Source organism: Ochotona princeps, chromosome 2, assembly GCF_030435755.1.
Source record: "Ochotona princeps isolate mOchPri1 chromosome 2, mOchPri1.hap1, whole genome shotgun sequence".
NCBI classification, from domain to species: domain Eukaryota; kingdom Metazoa; phylum Chordata; class Mammalia; order Lagomorpha; family Ochotonidae; genus Ochotona; species Ochotona princeps.
In genome coordinates, this window is record NC_080833.1 from 17,993,033 (window position 1) to 18,015,568 (window position 22,536).

Consider the following 22,536-nt stretch of genomic DNA (forward strand, 5'->3'; position numbering starts at 1 on the left):
GCCAAATGGCTCTCAGAATGGAAGGAGGATGGGCAGCACTGGAGGAAGGCTGGCACAGCGGGCAGAGGCAGAGCGCTCCTGCAAGGGACTGTCTGGCTCTGCTGCAGCTACGGTCCCTCGTGAGCCCCACAAGGAAGCTTGACAGAGCACTGCAGTGCTCTCAAGGCTCTCAGTAGATGGGGTCAGGTGGCAGCCTGCTTCTAGCCAACTGGGACAAATGAGACGACCTCAGAGGACAGAGCTATCTCCCTCCTAGGTTCATCCTACTTAACAGTCCTCAGGCAAGACAGGAGTGTAGTTGGGAGAAAGAAAGCAAATCAGGGGCCAGTGTGGTGGCCCTGCAGATTAAGCCACTACCTGTAATGCTGGCATCTCACATCCAAGTACTGGTTCCAGTCCTGGCTGCTCCATTTCAGATCCAGCTTCCTGCTAATGCTCCCTGAGAAAGTAGTGGAATATGGCCCAAGTGCTTGGGTCCCTCAAACTCTTGGCTTTGACCTGGCTCAGCCCTGGCTGTTGTAGCCATTTGGGGCAGTAAGCTAGCAGCTAGAAGATGGGTGTATGTGTGTTTTTATCTACCTTTCAAATAAAACAGAGTTTAGGGGGAAAAAACAAGCAAACAAGCCAGCAAGTACCTGTCTTGGTTAGAGCCTGCCAGCCATGCAATCTTCACACTTGTCTTGGGGAGACATCATGCATTTCAACCCAATTTTATCGGTAAGGATGCAGAGTCTGAGAGCTTTCATCAGTAATATGGCTGCCTCTTCGGATGGGGTGAACCTGAGGAGCAGGACTGGCGGAACTGCCGGACCCTGACTGGCCCAAAGGGAAACTGGGACCTAGAATGGGGTGGGCTGAAGTCACCCCAACACACCCCTAGAGTTACAGCTTCCTGCCTTCGGGGCGTGGGGGTGTGGTCTGGGGCCCACAGGTTCCAGGAGGGAGGGGCAGGCCCTTGACCATGCCTCCTGCTGATCAGTGCCTCACTTGGGAGTCCTTGGCCAGGTTTCTGGTAATTGCCTCATCCCATCGAGGCTGACAGATGTACACAGCTGGCCAAGGACGCTGTCGGGAAACCCAGCCCTGGCCAGCACAGTCGTAAACCTCAGGAGGCGGAGAGCTGGTCTGGTTTGCATCCCCACCCTGCCTGACCATGTGACCCTGGGCAGTGCCACGCCAACTCAAACTCTGGATTCTTTTGCCAGTCTCCTCAAAGCAGGATTTTGGGGAACAAATGAGATAGTTCTCCTTTTGTATTTTTTTAAACCAAGACCAACTGGTTTTCTTTCTTTTTTTTTTTTTAAGATTTATTTATTTTTATTGGAAAATCAGATATACAGAGAGGAGACAGAGACGATGATCTTTCGTCCAATATTCACTTCCCAAGTGGCAGCAACGGCTGGAGCTGAGCCAATCTGAAGCCAGGAACCAGGAGCTCTTCCGGGTCTCCCACAGAGCTGCAGGGTCCCAAGGCTTTGAGCTGTCCTCAACTGCTTTCCCAGACCACAAGCAGGGAGCTGGATGGGAAGCGGGATTGCTAGGACTAGAACCAGCACCCATATGGGATCCCGTGCGTGCAAGGTGAGGGCTTTAGCCACTAGGCTATCACTCCGGGCCCTCCTTTTGTATTTTAAAAGATTTTTAAATCTTTTTTAATGGTCCCAACTAGAGACCATTATGTTCAGTGAAATGAGTCAATCACAAAAGAACAAATGCCATATGCTCTCTCTTATATAAGGAAATCAACATGGAAAGTATAACTTCAATAATCCAATCTATGTTTTTTGTTTGTTTGTTTGCTTTTTTGGCTGTATCCCATGTGTTTTGATGGGGTTTTTTTATATTTCAGTTTGGTTTATTCCAAATAATTTCTTTTCTCTTGTCGAATTCATCACGGACTCATGGATTATACGATGGCATCATCTTTCCCAAGAGACTTTTATGTTTTCTTTCCATCACCCATGTGTTGGTTACTCAGCGGCGCATTTGTTCATGGTGCTGTAATTTGTTGTTGTGCTGGTGATCTGCCTCATACCAGTTGTTGACCTTGTTTCGTGGCTTCCCACTTACGGAAATGTATAGTGATGGAGTACTGAGGTCTATCATATACAGATGTGAGGGTATAGTGGAACATGAATCCCTGCATCCAGACGAAAGATGGAATCCCAATGAAACTGTTGGACATGTGTAGACAACGGGATGCCGGACTGTCTGACATTGTCTGTACCAACAATGTCGGGGTACACTTAAATAAGAGACTGATAGAATTTTGATTCTTTATGAAGGACTACACTATTGTAACAAAATGGGAAAAATCTGATGGGGGTGGGAGTTTGGGGGAGAATCCCAGCCTACACGAAATTTTACCACACAATTCAAAATTCAAAATAAAAACACATTTTAAAAAAATTTTTAAATGATGGTACAATATGCAAAACATAAAAGCTACCGTTTCTAAGAGGATGGAATTGTGACATTCAGTGCTAGGACACTGTCATACATCAGTTACCACTGCTCATCCCCAGGCCGCCTTCATCATCCCAGCAGCACTCCGCATCTGAATAGCAGCAGCTTCCCCGTGAGGTCATTCACACTTTGCACATGGATTCAAAGTGACGTGTTTTGGGCACAGAATCAACATTTCCAGCACCCCCCCCTCAAAATCTCTCTCCATTAAAAAAAGGGAAGGGCTTGTTGGCTTGTGGCCTAGCAAGTAAAGCCTCTGCCTGTGGCACCAGCCTCGCATAAGGGTGCCAGTTTGAGTCTTGGCTACTCGCAGTTCACGGGGATCCTGCTCACTGCCAATATCCTGGGTGTGTCAGGTGTCTGTCTGAGTGCTGGCTTTGCTGGACCCCTGCGTGTCTTTAGTGGTCCAAGTGAACTGACCCTGCACACGGCTTTCCTGGTGTCTCCAGCTCCATGGTAACCTCCTCCTACCCCATGGCTCCTAGTGTTGAGCCCTTTGTGTAGAGTGGCTTCTTGGGTGGGATTGAGAGAATGACACAGCTCTTGTCTCTGATCCCTGATGAGGTCACTCCAACAAGCAACAGGATACAGGCTGCCCTCCTGCTCTCCCTCCCCTACCTGCTGTTTATTTCCTTCTCTGCTCAGAGGAGGCTGCAGGCAGAGCATGTGTTCCAAGCCAGCAGACATCCCCAGGAGAGAGACGCCAGCGTCACCTTCCACCCACGAAGTGACACGGGATTTCCTTGGTGCCTTTCCTAACAGGCTTGGCTGGGAGGGGTCAGGGAGGGAGGGAGAGAAAATCTGCTGTTTCCCTAGGAATAGGAAACTGAAGTTTGCTTCCCTGAGCCATCCTCTGCCTCCACCCCTGCCTAGAAGGGTAGCGGGGTCGGGGGACATGTCCATCTCACCCCACCCTCATGCCAGTGAGCCCTAGTATGGCAGCTGGGGCCTCTCTGAAGAATAGGTGTTCAGCAAACTTCACCCCAGTTTTGTCAATCTGGTAGCAAATGGGAAAGATCCCTCCCCCTTCCACCCCCACATCCTGTCCCCAGGGAATCTCGGGATCACATTACAGGCCTGACAAGCCCTGCTGCTGAAAGGACAAAGGGACCTGTGCAGATGCTCCCAGCTCCTTAGAGTCACTCAAGCAAATAGCTTGTGCTGGACAGGACAAGGTGGCCTGAGACAGGAAGGGGTGCAGTATGCTGGGGAGGTGCTGAAGAACCTCAGTATCAAAATCCCAACCATTTGTTCATGGCTCAGTGCTACTAAGAAACTGTGTGAGCTTGCAGGCCAAACGGCCTATGTGACCTTTAGCACTAATAGGTCCCAGTTCTTATGAATCAAGGCCCACCTAAGTCTGGTTATCTCACAGGGGGCTCCAAGTAATTCAGTGGGTGCTTCCCTTAGTTGCTGGAGGCATGGCTGGCCTCCATGTCCAGCTGAGATAGGGTAGAGAATGTGTGGTATTTCCCCTCACCTTGCAGACTATTGTGAATGGCCCCTTTTCAAGCTATTGTGGACTGCACCTATACAAACCCTATAAATGTGCTGTTCAGGCCCACACTCTGGTAAGGGGTGTCAAGTCAGCCAGCTGGCTGGTCAGTCTGCCAGCTGCCTGCTCTCAACCAAGAACCCAGGCTCGGATGTGCTGAGCTTGAATAAACCATCCTTGTGCACTTGGATCAACTTCAGACTCCTGGTGACTTCTGGGGATCTAAAAATCTGGGCATGACAGTGCAAGGCCAGAACTTTTGGGGTAGGGAGGCCGAGGCAGGGCTACTGGTGGCAATGTCTGCAGCAGCCCATTTGTAGATCATTTTTTGTGCTTTTAGCACACACACACAGAGATGAGTCTGATGATCCTCCTAGAAGGAGGTTTACATCCTGCTGGGAGAGGATAGCACAGCAGATGTGCCAGGGAGCTGAGATTTGAACCTGGTCTACAGCTGGAGCCCCAACAGCACGGGACAAGCCTGGCATTGCTGGACACTTCTGTGTTCCACAGGCCCCCAACCACCACCGCGGTATCAACACCAGGGGATTAGTTCATGCCCATTTTACAGTTGGCCCCCAAGTCAGGGAGCAGGGCAGTGGCACCCGGGGCCCTTGGCATCCCGCCCCTCAGCATCCGGCCTCAGGTTCTCCATCTCTCCACCCCCTGCCCAGACGTTTTTATGGACAGTGCCATCCCCGGGACACTCATTGTATGAAAGCAGATGGTCTTCAGAGAGGCCCTGCCTTCTGGACACAGGTGGCATGGGGCTCTCATGTTTGGCTGGGTGGAGCGGGACATATGCAACCTCCGCTGGGATCAGCTCTGTGGCTGCCGAGAGCTGACTCGGATTTCCCGGGTCCCATCTGTGCAGGCGTCAGCCTCCAGCACCACCATGGCATCACCAAGGGCCCCTGGCCCAGGCCCATCTCTCACCCTGTGTGTGTGTGTGTGTGAATGTGCGGATGTGTTCACACATGGTTGTAAGTGTGCCTATGTACATGGCTGTGGGGTGCTGGGTCAGAAGATGTGGGGTGGGGCAGGGCTGGGCTGGGCTGGGCTTCTGCTGGGGCGTAGGGAGGAGCTGTACCACTTCCCTTTCTGGGCTTCTCCTGCTTCTCTCCGCTCTGCTCTGGGCACAGTGTCCAGGTCTGAACTGCTGACAGCTCTAATCTGGGAAGCCCGCACCTGCCAGTCAGCGACAGACTAATGTCCCTGAGCTGAACCCTGACTTTGGCTGTGGGCTGAAACCAAAAGTGGTCTTGCCTGTATACTGATCCCTGATCTTTGTTCCAGACTGAGTCCTGATCCTGGGTCCTGGCTCTCTAACTGAGCCTTCATCTTTGTTCTAGACTTGTTTTGGACACCAGTCTGTTGCGGAGTACGAGATCACACTGGACCCAAGTGTAGGATGTTAGGAGGGGTCTTCACGCTTCAAGCTTGCCAACAGCAGCTCCGGCTGCACTCCAAGAGCCACCGCACTGAGAGGTGAGAAGTCAGCGGTTTTTAAGCTCCCATCCTCCAATCATAATGAGAGTCACGCAGGACAAACAAGGTTTCAGGCAGGAAGGGAGTTACAGGAGCCCAAAGTTTTCCTATAGTTAATTAACATAATGTAGCCCAACAGGTGGCAGGAGTCAATTATTCTGAATGGTGCAGAGCCTAGGAAGGGCGGTGTGCCTTCAATTAACTTGAATGGTGGAGAGGAGGTAGGCGGGGCGGGATGCGGAAACTCCCGTGCCCTGTTCACTGTCAGTTAATCTGACAAGTGGCGTGCCATCGATGACGACGCCCCACTACAAGTCCCAGGCTGAGCCCTTGGTGTAGACAAAACTGGACCCTGGACTCTGGCGGGAAATGCTGTCAGGATCTGCCCTCATTTCAGCCCTTACCAGTGCCTGGCTCAGCTGTGACCGTGACCACAGTCTAACCCGTACTTCCCAAACAACAAACTGACCCCTAACTGTAAACTAACCCCAAGAAGGAGCCCAGGCTCCCTGCCAGGGGTTGGCCTTGGCAGAGTAGGGGCCACCATGCACGAAGGCACCAAGGCCATGAAGACCAGAAGTGGTCATTTGGGGAGTGAAATCGTGGATGGAAGATCTCTCTCTTGTTCTCTGTGCTTTCCCCTCTCTCTGACCCTCAGTCTTTTAAAGAAATCTGTGATGACAGCAAAAAATTTCAGTGAATGGAGCCAATGGACCTTGGGAGGGTGACATCATTCTTGGATCGGTGAAATAGGCAGTATTTCAGAACTATCCAAGCCACTTGGACAGAATCCTCGGAATATGTACACATGGAGACTCTGGGTTGACCCTGGCGGTTCCTCATCCCTGGGTGCTGGGATGTGTGGACAGCCGTGAGTGGTTCCCCCTTTTGTTTCTTTCCTTCCCCCAGGAACAAGAAGAAATAGCAAATTTGGAAGCAATGAATTCACCCAATTTTCCCTAAACCTTGATCCTTCCCACCCTGATCCACCCTTACTAACACAGACCACCCCCCGCCCAAGTCCCCCACTAGGGAACGAGGGAAAGTTCCTGCCTCTTCTTGAGTTGGAACCCTCTTCCTTGGCCCTCCCTTGGGGCAGCTCCTGACTTTTGGCCTTTGAACTGGACAGCACCAGCTACTTTCCTGGGTCTCCAGCTGTGCACGGTGACATAGGACTTGACCGCGCAGTGGTGTGGCTGGTCCCATAGCGACTCACTTGCGCACCTGTCTGCATCCTGGTGTTCGGAGAGTACGGAATAACATGCAGAGGTCCGGGCTGTAGGCCACGGCCTCTGGCAGAGCCTTGAGGAATCCAGGCTGCCAGCAGTGGACACCCCTGCCAGGGCCAACACTGGCACTTCACAGCCCAGCTTGCTAAGCTGTCAGTGGCCGGAAGAGCCTCCCAAGCCTTCAAAACCCCATCCTTTGGGGGCTGGGGTTTGACACTGCACCTGAGATGCCTTATCAGAGCACCTGGCTTCAAGTCCCAGCCCCGCTTCCCATGCCAGCTCCTTGCAGAAGCACACATCCTAGGCAGACACCTGGATGGGGTTCCTGACTCCAGCCTTAGTCCTAACCCAGCCCCTTCGTTGTGGGCATTTGGAAAGTGAGCCAGTGGATCTAAGATCTCTCTGTCTGCCTTTCCAATATAAAAATTTTAAAAAGGCTTATTTTTATTTTTTAAAGATTTATTTATTTTTATTGGAAAATCAGATATACAGAGCAGAGAGACAGAGAGGAAGATCTTCCATCCAATGATTTACTCCCCAAGCGGCTGCAACAGCCAAAGCTGCACCGATCCAAAGCCAGGAGCCAGGAGCCAGGTCTCCCACACGGCTTTCCCAGGTCACAAGCAGGGAGCTGGATGGGAAGTGGGGTCACCGGGATTAGAACCAGCGCCCATATGGGATCCCGGCGCATGCAAGGCGAGGACTTCAGCTGCTGAGCTACAGCGCCGGGTCCAAAAGATTTATTTTTATTTGAAAGTCAGATATACAGGGGGAAGGGGGAGAGACAGAGAGGAAAATCTTCTGTCCAATGATTCACTCCTAAGTGGCTGCAACGACTGGCGCTGCACCGATCCGAAGCCAGGAGCCTGAATCTCTTCTGGGTCTCCCATGTGGATGCAGGGTCCCAAGGCTTTGGGCCGTCCTCGACTGCTTTCCCAGGCCACAAGCAGGGAGCTGGATGGGAAGTGGGGCCGTCGGGATTAGAACCAGTGACCATATGAGATCCCAGCGCGTGCAAGGTGAGGACTTTAACCACTACGCTATCACGCCGGGCCCATAAATTCTTTTTAAATCATGTTTTTAATTAAATGTCATCCTTGGTCCTTGGCAGCCACAGGAAGGCAGGCAGGAGCAACAATCATGCAACAGGGCGTCTCTCCTCCCCACCAGCTCGCTCTCCTGGGAGCCATCTCTGCCCCACCACATCTTCCAGGTCATGATTCTGGAAAGTGAATCCACTGGCTCTCCAAGATGCAGGATTTTTCCTGAAACTGAAAATCCCTCTCAGGAAAGAAGCAGGGCAGTTTCCTCCTCACCCACCTCTTCCTCATTTTGTACCCAGCAGCCCTTCCGGCTCAGTGATTTTTGAAACTCAGCATTTCAAGGTCCTCTGGGAGCTGGCACCCCACTCCACAGCAGCTGATGCGTCCTGGCGGCTGTTTTTTGGGAACCCAGTCCAGAGCCAGCCTCCCCAGCTCCCTGTTCCCCCCACCCCCAACAGTGCCTTGTAAGAGGATGATACGTGGAAAAATGGAATTAAAAGGTAAGTTTTTGTTGGTTACAAAAGTGGAAATCCATGCACAGTGCTTTCATAGTCTGCTTTTCCGTGAGTCTTTGGAAGACCCCTCATCTTAGCCTCCTGTGTACCCCAACAAGCAGCAGTGGTTCTGCCACCTGCAACCGGGACCAACTACGGCGACCTGAAGAGAGCCACGCGTCCTCCCCATTGAAGAGCTGCTGGGGCATGGGGCTCCCTCCCTTCAGTGTGGTCTGTGTGTTCTCAACCAAAGGCACGTGGCAGAACTGACACTCGCTTGGTCACTTTCAGACCTTGCCTGGACATTAAGCCTAGAAGTTTCTGTGAACAGTCTTGTGACATAGCTGCAATGTGTGGGTGCTGACTCAAGTGCTGGCTGCTCCACTTCTGAACTACCTGCCTGTTAAGATGCCTGGGAAGGCAGATGAAGATAATGCAAATATTTGGGCCCATGTACCTAGAATCACATGGAGTTCCGGGCTTTAGGCTGGATCAACTCCTGTTTTTTGGCCAATTAGCGAGCCAACAAATAGAAAATCTGTCATTCTCTCTCTCTGTAACTGCCTTTCAAAAAATAATAATAATACTTTTTAAAAATCCACCAACCATAGAAGCTTCTACTTTTGACCTTCTGCAATTCACACCCTTGAGACACAGAATCCAATTTGGATTCTGAATTTTCAGAATTTTGCCTCATGGTTCTGCAGGTTCACAGGCTAAGCTCAGCAGGCCCCATGGGTTCCACATCAGGGATGGCGGTGGCACTGGCAGAGTTCCTGGCACCACAGGGCACAGCATAGCAGCAGACAGCAGGCTTGTCCACTTCTGTGATTTCCATTAGAAAGCCACCAGGGTTTCTTCTGGGGGCTCCGCCCTATGGGGCCAAACCAGATTTTTTCCCTTAGACCCCACCTTCAGACACTTGTTAGCACCAATAACATCAGCTTCAGGGAACAAGCTTTGGGGGACACTCAGCACCCAAACTGATATCGAAACCCAGGTGAATGTGTCAGGCGAATGGGTGACATCACTACACCCCGCTTTCTTCCTGACGGGGCAGCCCAAGAAGGGGCACCAGCTTGTAGGTGGTTGTCAAGGGAGGAGCACAGTGTGGCATAGACATCAGGGAACCAGGGTCAAGGGGAGCAAAGTTGATGGGTCAGGGACATTTCAGAAATAAAGTGACAGCCCTGGGTGATGGCTGGAGGGCTGCAGTCTCTCCATGGGACCTTCCCCGAGCTGGTTCTTTCCATTCTCTTTGCCTCCCTTGCATGGCAGACCTCACATCTCATCAGAGTCACACAGTAAAAAGAGCAGTGGCTAAAGTCCTCACCTGGAATGCGCCAGGATCCCATATGCTCACAGGTTCTAATCCCGGAGGCCCCACTTCTCATCCAGCTCCTTGTTTGTGACCTGGAAAAGCAGTTGAGGACGGCCAAATCCTTGGGACCCTGCACCTGCGTGGGAGACCTGAAAGAAGCTCCTGGCTCCTGGCTTCAGATTGGCTCAGCTCAGGCCATTGCGGCCACTTGGGGAGTGAATCATCGACAGAAGATCTTCCTCTCTGTCTCTCCTCCTCTCTGTATATCTGATTTTCCAATAAAAATAAATAAATCTTAAAAAAAAAAAAAAAGAGCAAGAACTTGGGCAACGGGCAGAGTGAGTGCTAATCCCAGATCTGTGTGGCCTTTTGCTGTGCAACCCAGGGCTAGTCACCTAACCTTTCTCAGCCTGTGTTTTCCACTTCAATCCAAAAGGGATGTTGAGAGAAACATAACAGCAAGGCCACTGACTTATTGGACCATGCACTTGGTGTGTTTGTCGAGGCTGGAGTCAATGGAGCACCCAGGGAAATGGCCTTATTTCCCCGCTCCTGATCAACTTGCTCAGCTATGATTGCATTTCCTGCCCTTGGTGCCTGCTGAGTGCTCTGGCAAGTCCATGTCTGCCTGGTCCCTTTTGGTCAAGGTGAACCGAGGCATTTTGGAAACTGAAGCATTCTTGCAGTCAGGAGAAAATACACTCTGACTCAGTGAAATGTGAAACCAATCCCTCCTTCCGTGAGCATTTGTCATGTGCCCAGACCCTCAGGTGACTCAGTCAACAGGTAGAGTTGCTGGATAAAGTACAGGGAGCCAGGGCTGGCTCTGTGGCACAGCAGAGTTAAGCCTCTGCCTGCATTGCTGGCATCCATCCCCTGAGCACCAATTCGTTCACAGCTATCCTGCTTCTGATCCAGCTCCCTGCTGATGCACCTGGGAAAGCAGCAAAAGATGGGCCATGAGCTTAGGTCCCTGCCGCCCGCATGGGCCATCCAGATGAAGTTCCAGGCCCCTGACTCAGCCTGGCCCAGCCCCTGCCACTTCAGTCATTTGGGGAGTTGAACCAGAGGCTAGATCTCTTTTCTCTCTCTTCTTCTGTCTCTCTATAATTCTGCTTTTCAAATAAATAAATAACTCATGTTTTTTTAAAAAATGAAATACATGGAATCATGTTAAATCTAAGCTTTTTTTTAGATTTATTTATATTTATTGCAAAGTCAGATATACAGAGAGGAGGAGAGACAGAGAGGAAGATCATCTGTCCGATGATTCACTCCTCAAGTGACCACAATGGCTGGTGCTGCGCTGATCCGAAGCCAGGGATCAGGAACTTCCTCCGGGTCTCCCACGCGGGTGCAGGGTCCCAAGGCTTTGGGCTGTCCTCAACTGCTTTCCCAGGCCACAAGCAGGGAGCTGGATGGGAAGCGGGGCTGCCAGGATTAGAATTGGCGCCTATATGGGATCCTGGCGCGTTTAAGGCGAGGACTTTAGCCGCTAGGCCATTGCACTGGACCCAAGTTTGAGTTTTAAATAAATGAAAAGTATGTGTGTCCCCAGATATTTCATGGAGCACACATAGAGTAAAATGCCTTTGCTTCTTTCCTGAATTGCCTGTCCGGTGTTTTATCTGCTGTATCTGGCAAGCGTGGGGCCAAGGACTCCCAGCCTTGTCCTGTAGGAGTGTTTCCTGCTGCTAAAGTCATTGCATCTCAGCGGGGTAAACAGGTGCAGGCCCAGTTTCTGGTATTTTCCACATCACCTGCAGGGCCGGGGCTGGCCACCTGCACGTCAGTGGTGAGTGGCCTCCCGTGGCCAGTTGACCCGTTCCATGACTCGGGCTTTTAGCTGGTACCTTGGTCTTCGGAATCTGTTTCTCCTCACGTGGTCAGGAAGATGTATGAGGCGCTGGTGGCTTGATAATCTCCTGGGGAGGCCCATGGGAGAGTCAGGGGTGCCGGACACAGGAGACACCCAGGAACCCTGGATCTAGCACCTTCAGGACTGTGGAGGAAGAGGATGGAGGAGATGGGGGAGGCCACTGTCTGCCTGTGTGAAAAAAGTGAGACTGGGGAGGGGATGGGGGAGGTCCTCAATCCAGCCACCTGCATCCCCTACTACAGTGCCTGATTCAAGTGTTATCTGTGTGTCCAAGTTTCCTGTTAATGCTCACCTTGACAGGCAGCTGATGTTGGTTAAAGTAGCTGGGTCCTTCTCACCTCCACCACCACCACCACCATCCTCCCATGGGGCACCTGGATTGAGTTCCTCTCTCTGGGCTTGGACCTGACCAAGTCCTGACTGGTGTGGGCATTTGGGGGAGAAAATCAGTGGGTGGGAGCTCTCTCTCTCCAGAACGGCTAGAGGGGAAGAGTGCAGCTCTGGGGCAATACCTTTCAGCCTGAGTCCCCTTCTCAAGATGGGTGTGATCAGGGCAGCTGCTCAAGATGAGGAACCCTCCAGCTAGCCCAGTCCTCTGCCCCGATCGAAAACTTTCTTCTGGGTTCTTCAGAGGCCACTCTTGGGGACAAACCCACTTCTGTGCTTCTGTGTCTGCCTCTCTCCCGATCCCAGACCCTTGGGGTGCATCAGAACACCGAGGGCAGAGCCATCTGCGCGTGCCCACCGATGGCACAGGTGCTCTGTCCCTCTGACCGTGGCCTGCACTTTCGTTCTTCAGGTGGAGAGATGGACAGACAAAAATGTCTCATAGTGCCTGCAATGGCTAGGGTTGGTTCAGACTAAAGCCAGGAGCCAGGAACTCGAGCCAGGCCTCCATGTGGATGGCGGGGACCTGAGAACTTGTGCCTTCTTCTGCCACCTCCTGGGGTCTGCATGGACAGGAAGCGACACAGGTATCTTAACCAACATTTTCATGGCTGTGCAAGCCCCTCATTCCTGACTTGCATTTAATGTCCATGAAGCAGTGACCAGGTTCAGGAAAAGCAAGGCGGAGGAGGGGTCCACTCTCTGGCTTTTAGCTTCTCCTCTCCTTGGTTTCACGGAAAGGATCTTCAAAAAGTTTGTGGAAATGTGCACTACAAAAAACCGGAACAGACCACAAAAATGTTTGCACCAAAACGAACTCATCATTAATTCTGCTTCTCCACACTTTTTAAATTAATCTCATAGATAATTTCAGGGCCTTTGGGGGTTCTGTAGCATCAGTCAGGTGAATTCTGCTCCGCTTTTGCTCCAGCAGCTCAGGGTATAGAGTTCTTAGTTCCACCAAGTTCCACCTCTGCGTTCTGCCTTTCAGAGTTTGCTAATGTTAGTTCCTCTTCTGGGTTAATTATCCGTGTGGTTTTCTGCCTTGAAGAATAGTCCTTTTTGCCTTTGTGTTACTGGGATGTCAGGAGGGAGCACAGCTGTATGTGTGTGCTCAAGCTGTCTTATTTAACGAGGATTCATAGTCGGGCTAATCTTCACAAGAATACCAAGGGGCCAAGAGAATGCAAATGGGACAGGGCAGCGCCTATAATGAATAGCACTGAGAAAACTGCTAGCCGCATGCCGAAGAACCAGACTGAATCAGTGTCTCACACCCAGCACCCTTCAAACACAGTGGGGATGCAGAGGCAAAGTCCAAAGTGCAGAAGCCACTGGAGGAAGCCGGGAGAAAGAAGTTTTACACTGTGGTGGGGGCAATGACTTTTTTTGGCTACGACCCCCCCAAAGCACAGGCAACTAAAGCAGAAATAGACAAAGGGTGCTGCATTAAGCTAAAAATCCCGTATGGCTAAGGAAGCAGTCAATCTAGCAAAGAGACCATGGCAGAAAATATTTACAAACCAAACATCTGGCAAGCGGCTTATACTGGAATTACATGAGGAGCTCAACCAACTCAATAGCAAACAAGTGATACAACCTTTTTTAAAAAAAAAGATTTATTTTATTTTATCACAAAGTCAGGTATACGGAGAGGAGGAGAGACAGAGAGGAAGATCTTCCATCCGATGATTCACTCCCCAAATGACTGCATTGGCCGGTGCTGCGCCAATCTGAAGCCAGGAGCTCTTCCAGGTCTCCCACACAAGTGAAGGTCCCAAGGCTTTGGGCCGTCCTTGACTGCTTTCCCAGACCCCTGCTTTCTCAAGCAGGGAGCTGGATGGGAAGTGGAGCTGCCGGATTAGAACCGATGACCATATGGGATCCTGGCATGTTCAAGGCAAGGACTTCAGCCACTAGGCCACCATGCCGGACCCACGATATAACTTTTTAGAAAAATATTTTTTTCGGGCCCGGCGGCGTGGCCTAGCGGCTAAAGTCCTCGCCTTGAAAGTCCCGGGATCCCATATGGGCGCCGGTTCTAATCCCGGAAGCTCCACTTCCCATCCAGCTCCCTGCTTGTGGCCTGGGAAAGCAGTCGAGAACAACCCAAGGCCTTGGGACCCTGCACCCGCGTGGGAGACCTGGAAGAGGTTCCTGGCTCCTGGCTTCAGAGCGGCGCAGCACTGGCCGTTGCATCTCACTTGGGGAGTGAATCATCGGACGGAAGATCTTCCTCTCTGTCTCTCCTCCTCTCTGTATATCTGGCTGTAATAAAATGAATAAATCTTTAAAAAAAATATTTTTTTCAAAAGAAGATAGATACATGATGGGCCAAAACTCCACATCACCTGTACACCAGGAAATGCAATGATCATCACAGAGAGCCATCACCTGCACCACCTAGCATGACTAGGTTAGACAGAGAGTGGTTGAGGATGTGGGAAAAGGGAAGCCAATGCCCTGTGCTGGGAAGGTAAATGAGCTCTGCAGCCATTGTGCACAACAGTAAAAGGCTAAAACTTGAAGCCCGAAGCCCTGAGACCCGATGGGCTCAGCAATCCTGCTCCTGGGTGTACCCAGAAGGAATGAAGTCGGCATGTTGACCAGATGTCCGCACTCCCAGGGTCACTGTGGCTTGTGCAAGCAGCTCACAGTCTGCCAAAACACATCTGGATAAAAAGAATGCAGTGGAGATACTCCATGGATTACGACTGCCTGTAAGAGGCAGGAACTCTGCTGTTTGGGACAACATGAAGGAACCTGGAGGGTTTGATGTTGTGTTTCCAGAATAGGCCAGGCACAGAGACAGACATTGCACAACCTCACTTTTTTGTGGGATCTTAAAAAGTCAAATTTATGGCCCGGTGGGTGGGCCTAGTGGCTACACTCCCTGCCTTGCATGTGCTGGGATCCCATATGGGGGCCGGTTCTAATCCTGGCGGCCCCACTTCCCATCCAGCTCCCTGCCTGTGGCCTGGGAAAGCAGTTGAGGATGGCCCAAAGCCTTGGGACCTTGCACCTGCATCGGAGACCTGGAGGAGGCTCCAGGATCCTGGCTTCGGATTGGTGCAGCACCGGTCGTTGCAGCCACTTGGGGAGTGAATCATTGGATGGGGGATCTTTCTCCCTGTCGCTCTTCCTCTTTGTATATCTCATTTTCCAATAAAAAAAAAATAACTTAAAAAATCTTTTAAAAAAATCAAATTTAGAGAAGTCAAACATATAGAAACTAGGTATGGAGAGAATTGTACAGACATTTATCCAGACCAGCACAATAGCCTAATGGCTGAAGTCCTTGCCTTGCATGTGCCCAGATCCCATATAGACACCAGTTTGTGTCCTGGGTACTCCATTTCCCATCCAGCTCCCTGCTTGTGGACTGGGAAAGTAGAGGAGGACAGCCCAAAGCCTTGGTACCCTGCACCCGTGTGGGAGACCCGGAAGACGCTCCTGGCTCCTGGGTTCAGACTAACTTAGCTTCAGCCACTGCGGTCACTTGGGGGATGAACCAGAACCAGCAGACAGAGGATCTGTCTGTCTGCCTCTCCCTTTCTCTGTAAATCTGCCTTTCCAAGAAACAAACAAACAAATTTTTTTTTTTTTTAAAAAAAGACATCGGTCCAACTTACAAAATCTCAGGGGTCAGCATGATGCCACGGTGAGTTAGGCTGCTGCCTATGATGTCGGCAACCCATATGAACACCCATTCAAATCCTGGCTGCTCCACTCCCGATCCAGCTTCCTGTTAAGTGTTTGGGCCCCTACTCCCCACACGGAGATGTGGATGGAGTTCCTGGCTCCTGGCTTCATCCCGGCCCAGCCCTGGCTGTTGTGCGCATTTGAGAAGTGAACCAGTGGATAATAGAAGATCTTTTCCTCCCTCTCTCTCACTCTGTCTTTCAAACAAAAAAGCAAACCTTTCACAGAAACAAAGAACATAGATGAGTACCAGTGCTGCCTGCCAATTTTGCGAAGATATTCAGCAGCACCGCACTGTACACTTCAAATAGTAAGATAGCAAATTTTATGTGTAGTGTCTTTTACCACAATTTTCTAAAAGTCGTAAAAACCAAAAAGGCACAGTTAACAAATGGCAAAATATAATGGAAAAGAGAAAACTAGACAAGTCAGCAGCAGGCGCCTGCAGTCCTTGCGTCTTGATCCTCAGGTTTCAAGCCAATGGCCAGGGTGATCAGAACCTCTGGGCATCCCAGCGGAGGAATGCAAGCTCTAACACCCCAGCCCTTCCTCCCCGGAGCCACCTCCCGCCATAGCCCTGGTCATCTCAGACCCCCAGCAGCACATCAGCTGCACCCCGACCCCAGCTGTGGCCCAGTGACTCCACTCCTGGGCTAGGCAGGTGCCAGAGCTGAATGTCTGTAGTCAGTTTCCCTTCTTTTTTTTTTTTTTTTTTTTTTAAAGATTCATTTATTTTTATTGGAAAATCAGATATTCAGAGAGGAGGAGAGACAGAGAGGAAGATCTTCTGTCCGATGGTTCATTCCCCAGGTGACCGCAATGGCCAGAGTTGCACTGATCTGAAGCTGGGAGCCAGGAGCTTCTTCTGAGTCTCTGATGAGGGTGCAGAGTCCCGAGGCCTTGGACTGTTCTTTACTTCTTTTCCAGGCTACAAGCAGGGAGCTGGATGGGAAGTGGGGCCTGGTGCCCGCATGCAATCCCAGTGCATGCAAGGTGAGGACTTTAGCTGCTAGGCTACCGCACTGGGCCCCCTTTACTTTTAATCTGTGCCTCTGGATAGGCCTCATTTTCTTTCTTGTTTGTTTGCTTCCTTGCTTCCTTCCTTTCCTTCTTTTTTTTCCCCCTAAGAGGGAAGTAGGGTGTGAAGAGATTTCCTAAGAATGGTCAGACACAATGCAGGAAGGAAGCCCCCCTCCCCCACCGTACCTCCCCTGCCAGCAGACAAAATCAGGAAAAGGGATCTGAAACCTAGACTGGTCTGTCTCAGGAGTCGTCGGATCGCTCTTTCTAAAGCTCCTTTGGTCACTCAGGCTGCGTAGAACGGCGTGTTTCAGACCATGTGGCTGGACAATCAGGTGGTCCCTGGCTGTGGGGGTTTTTGGAGCCCTCAGAACGGAGCTGGTCTGCAGCCGGGCATGCTAGGATGTAAGCCAAGTGTGGCTGATGATGACTTGCTGTGGGAAAAGATGGGTTACCTGTCTCACTAGTGACTTAGAAGCCTTGCTTATTGATTTGAAAGTCAGAGACAGATGAAGAGGGAAAGACCTTCCATCTTCTGGTTCACTCCCCAAATGGCCAGAGCCGAACTGATCAGGAGGCAGGAGCCAAGAGCTTCTTCTGGGTCTCCCACTTGGGTGCAGGGACCCGAGGACTTGGGCCAGCCTCTGTTGCTTTTCCAGGCCAGAAGCAGGAAACTGGATCAGAAGTGCCACAGGGGGACTAGAACCAGTGCCCATATGGGATCCCAGCGCTTGAAAGGCAGAGGGTTAGCCTGTTGAACCACGGTGCCAGCCACTGGTCTAACCCTTAAAAGCATTCTGAGAGTTAAAACCCCAGTGTCCCCAAAACTCAGAGGTCTCAGTGGCTGGACACAGCACGCAGAGCTTTGCCACTCTCTGATGTCAGCTTCAGGGAAGCACGGTTCATGCAAACCCGCAGTGGGCTCTGCGCTTCATTGCACAGGGACCCTGGCTGAGGAAGTGACTGCCCCGTCCATCACTGTCAGTCACCTCGCCAGGGGCAATCACACCTTCCGGGCCAGAGGGACGCCTGTCCATTCTGCTCACAGCTCATTGGCCAGAGCTCATCACATGACTCGATTCAGCCACAAGGGGGCAGAGCAATCCTACTACGCGTCTGGTCCGGACACAGCAGAGGAGCCGCTTGGGCCAGCCTTCTGATTTCTTTCAAATACACAGAACTATAGCAAACACAGCAGATAGCAAAGCACTGAAGACAGAGAGTAGAACAAGGAGTGTAAGAATGGGAAATGCATTGTAAAAAAACAAAACTTCAGACTGCATCTAAAATTGCTCTAAATTGTGGTGGAGGCACAATAAATGTTTGTAGCATGTTGAGATTTCTTTCCGAAAAGGAATCAGATTTCCTGGATGTGTGACGAGCATGTACTTTTGCATTGTTACTATCAAGTCACTTGCCTGTTATTTAGGATTTCTGAGCCCCTGATACAGATGGAGAAATCACTGATGCACCTGCCCAGGTCCCTCAAGTGGCAGGGCTGGGACTTGAGAACAAACTCAACAACCAACGGTACTACACTGCACATCCCAGTGTGTTTCATTCATCAACCTCATATTCTTTTTTTTTTTTTTTTTACAAAGTTGTTTCATGTTATTTTATATTTCTGAAAGATTTATTTTATTTGACTTGAAACAAGACACAGAAAGATAGAGAGCCTCCATCCACTGGATCACTCCCCAGATGGTCAGAGCAGGGCTGGTCTGAAACCAGGAGCCAGGAGCTTCTTCCGTGTCTCCCATGTGAGAGCAGGGACCCAAGGCCTTTGGCCATCCTGCTCTGCTTTCCTAGCTACGAGCAGGGAGCTGAATGGGAAGATGGACTACCAGAACTTGAACTGGTGCCTGTGTGGAATGCCAGCACCGCAAGTAAAGGATTAGCTTGTTACACTACTGCACCAGCACCAACCACAAATCTTAAATTTGCTATTCTTTACATCTCTTAGCAATATATGTATTTAACATATAAGCTTAGTGATTCACGCAGAGGTAGAACTCAGGTTCAAGTGCAGGTTTCTGAGAACAAACTGGTAACCATGACACTCTTCTGCCACTCTGATACATTTATCTGATTCTAGAAAAATCTTCAATGGTATAAGCACAAGTTTTTGCAGTAAGGCCATTGGTTTCCACTCAGCAACATCCACCTGATGCCTCGGGCCCCTCTTGTAGTTCTAAGTGTAAGGGGGGCACTTTCCTGGCGCCCTTGCTTAGGACTTGTAAGGAAAACAGATATCCACACAAAAGCTCCTTGATAGCATCAAATAATGTCAGGGTTGCATTTTAACAATGCTATTTTATTTCCAGTTCTAAGAGGCTTGATGCAAGCTTTTTGGAAATGCATTTTTATGAGATTCAGGATATTTATTTTACATGCCCTTTAAAAAGTGCCAGTGCCATAAATAACAATAGCTAACACTCAGTTCCTGCTTTGTGCCAGGTGCTCTGTGTACATGTTAGCCTGGCTTATTTCTTCTCCTCACCATGGCAGCTAGGTAACCGTGGGAATGAGAGCCCCAGCTCCCTGCGAGGCTTGTATAAGTGGTCCTGTTAGTGGAGACACCTGCAATAGACACAAGAGAGGGAGAGGCGGCAAGTCAGGCATTGAGGCTGAGTGGGTAGTGCATCAGTCAGAACTGGTCCGGAACTCCCAGCCTGGAAGCTCTAAGGGCATCAGATCCAGTTCTTCCCACCATTTCCCATCCCCCTCTTACTCCCTCTAAACAATCCCTACCTCTGTGTAGCCCTGGGTAGAAGGGATTTTCTTTGGGGGCAGGGCTGGGACCACCTGTAAAGTTTTTGGAGCATGGGCAGAGTTTGGTAGTGGCAAAATGATAAGCTGCTTCTGAGCTGTGCTCCTGAGGCTGTGGTGTTCCTTTCGGCAGGTGCTCCACTGTCCTCCCACCCCGTCACGCATGTCCTTTAATTTCTGTCTTTCCCCCTAACCGCCTTGGCTGGAACTGTCAAGTAGAACCAAACTGGCACTTGGCGCCCACTCTGGCTGCCAGTTGCTCACCTGTTCTGAGTCCTAGCTTGGCGTCTGCATCACTCCCTTGCCAGGTGAGCAGATGGGCAAGGAGGGAGTGCAGCAGGACCCTCCAGCAGCCACGACCATGCCCATCACCCAGGCAGGGGTTCCCTCAGCGGCAGGGATGGGGTGATTAGACACAGGATCACTATGGATGCTTTCCTGGAAACTTCACCTTATGAGGGTTTGGATGGGCAGTTGTCTTGCTTGCCTAGGGGCCTGAGACAGCACTGACTCTTGCTGTCTCTGGCAACATGGATTCACCTTGACCCAATGTTAAAACACTGGACTCAGCCAGGAATCCTTAGGTCCTTAGCACAATCCATGTGGTGTGTTCCATGACTGTGTCTGTCTCCCAGATGGGAAGCGGAGTCTTGAGGAGTGAGCAGTATGCCCATGTCTCGCTGCTCTCTGGTGACTGAGCCTACAGACTCCAGACCAGCACCCTTACCGCTTCCATGTACACGGTCCTTATTCTGCCCACTCTGCTCTCTCCTTCTCAGCAGACGGAAGATGTGGCTCTGGGAGCAGGCCAGAGACAAATCTGGCCCAGCCCTGGTGCCTTGGAAGACTGAGGGCACCAGCTCCGGAGAGCCACCATCTCATTGAATTTGCACATCACCTTTCCAGATGAGCTTCTTTAGGAACCCCATTTGACAGAAGAAGACATTGAGGCTGAAAGACGTCAGGCACAGACCAATCGCCCAACATTTCACACAGGCCAGGGCTCAGACTGAAGCCCTCGTGCCCTTAAGGCCTTGGCTCTCAGCCGGGGCTTTTGGACCCCTGTGTCAGGCTGGGCAGGGGTCCCTGTGCTGTGGTGGCACGGTGGTGGGCAGCATCCTGACCTCCACCCACCTGATGTTGGTGCTGTTGCTCCCTGGGTTGCTGACGCTCCAAGCGTTGCCAAGGAAGTGTGGGGTGGAGCGTTTGACCTGTGGCTGGGACCCCACCCTGTGCTCTAACCACTGAGCCCTCAGCTGAGAGCCAAGGGGCAGGCCTGGCTGATGGGGCTGCATGGTTCACACTCTTCTCCTGGGAGCTTGGGGGCTGGTCTTCCCTGCAGCAGCAGCAGACTGCACCTGTGCCAGGTGCCTGGGACCCCTGAGGGCCCTCCTGTCTTGGGACCGTGAGCAGTGGGGCTGTGATTTCCTGTCCTGCATTGGGCAGCTACTCAGGAGGCTTCCTGTTGACGGACTGTGGGTGAGAGCCTGGCTTTACCGGAAGTCTTGTTTTCCAAGTGAGACTAAGGACCATGTGCCTCTCAAATGCCCCATGCAGGGCAGTGTGGAGCCCCTGATGGCCTGGCTTACGGCTCCCGTCTTAGCTAACACTTTATCCCTTCCTCCAGGGCCCCAGAATCCCGGTAGACCTCTCCACCACTGCCCCACTCCAAACCCTCACCCAGTTCTGCTCACTGTGGCTTCTAAATATGGCTTGCACCCCAGCACCCCGGTCCCAGCCGACATAGACTGCTGTACTAGCCTCCAAGAGGTGCTCACTGCATTCACTCTGCCTTCTATTGCGTTTTCCATCCTGGAACTTAGCTGGAACAGCCTATGAACCTCTCCTCCACACTCCCATTTCTGCCCTAAATCGCTGACGGGCACTTCCTGTCTTGCTCCATTGACTTTTCTCTCCCTCTACCCCAGGGCCTTTGCAATCCACTCATCTTGAGCGAGGCGAGTTGAATGACAGGGTTATCCAAGAAGGCAACATTCTTGGGAGCAGGTGGACATCACTCAGCCTGAATATGTTCTTCTCCAAGTCGCAAGCTGGCAGGATGACTTGGAAAGGGTGCTGGCGAGGTAAGTGAAGATAATGGTCTGCTTGATGGGTAGCTGGGCAGATGATGGACTCGGTGTCACCAGTGTTGTCTGTCAGCAGCCATTGGATGGAGACCTAGCTGCCCATTGCAGGGTCTGGGTTTTGCAGCCTGCAGTCTGAATTGCTGGGCAGCCTTGCCATGACCCCACTGGTTTTTTTAGATTTATTTATTTTTATTGTAAAGTCATATATATATAGGGAGGAGAAGAGACAGAAATATCTTCCGTCCGATGATTCATTCCCCAAGTGACCGCAACGGCCGATCCGAAGCCAGGAGCCAAGAGCTCTTTTGGGTCTCCCACGCGGATGCAGGGTCCCAAGGCTTTGATAGCCCCACTTTCTACCTCGGTCCATGGGGCACCCCAGACACTGGTTCGAGTAGCCCATCCCTGGGAGCATCTGTCCAGATGTGGCCTTTGGAGACTTGGAGGCTGAATCTTGTTTTCTTCCCCCTTGCCTGGGTCCTCCTGCCACAGGGCAGGGAACACTTCTTACCCCATTCTCCATGCAGAACAATGCAGAAGAGGCCTCCAGGCAATGCCAGGACCCCCACCAGGTTCTCCAAAGTCAGGCCTGCCCTGGCCCAGGTGGGGTGCAGGGAGTAGAGGCCTGGGCACCCGGGAGAGGCCAGGCCAGGGCCCCGGGTTAGGCCAGACCAGGGCCCCGGGTTCCTGTGTCCACGTTGGTAACATACTCCCTCTTTCTTTCTATCTCTTCTTCGCTTTTTTCCCTCTCCCCTCCTCTTCTACAAATTTGTGTTCTTTTCATTCACTGAGTCTGTCATAACTTTTTTATTTATTTATTTTTATTGCAAAGTCAGACATACAGAGAGGAGGAGAGACAGAGAGGAAGATCTTCCGTCGGATGATTCACTTCCCAAGTGAGTGCAACGGCCGGTGCTGTGCCGCTCTGAAGCCAGGAGCCAGGAACCTCTTCCAGGTCTCCCACATGGGTGCAGGGTCCCAAGGCCTTGGGTCATTCTCGACTGCTTTCCCAGGCCACAAGCAGGGAGCTGGATGGGAAGTGGAGCCACTGGGATAAGAACCGGCGCCCAAATGGGATCCTGGCACGTTCAGGGCGAGGACTTTAGCCGCTAGGCCACGGCGCCGAGTCCTGTCATAACTTTTTAAAAAGACTGAT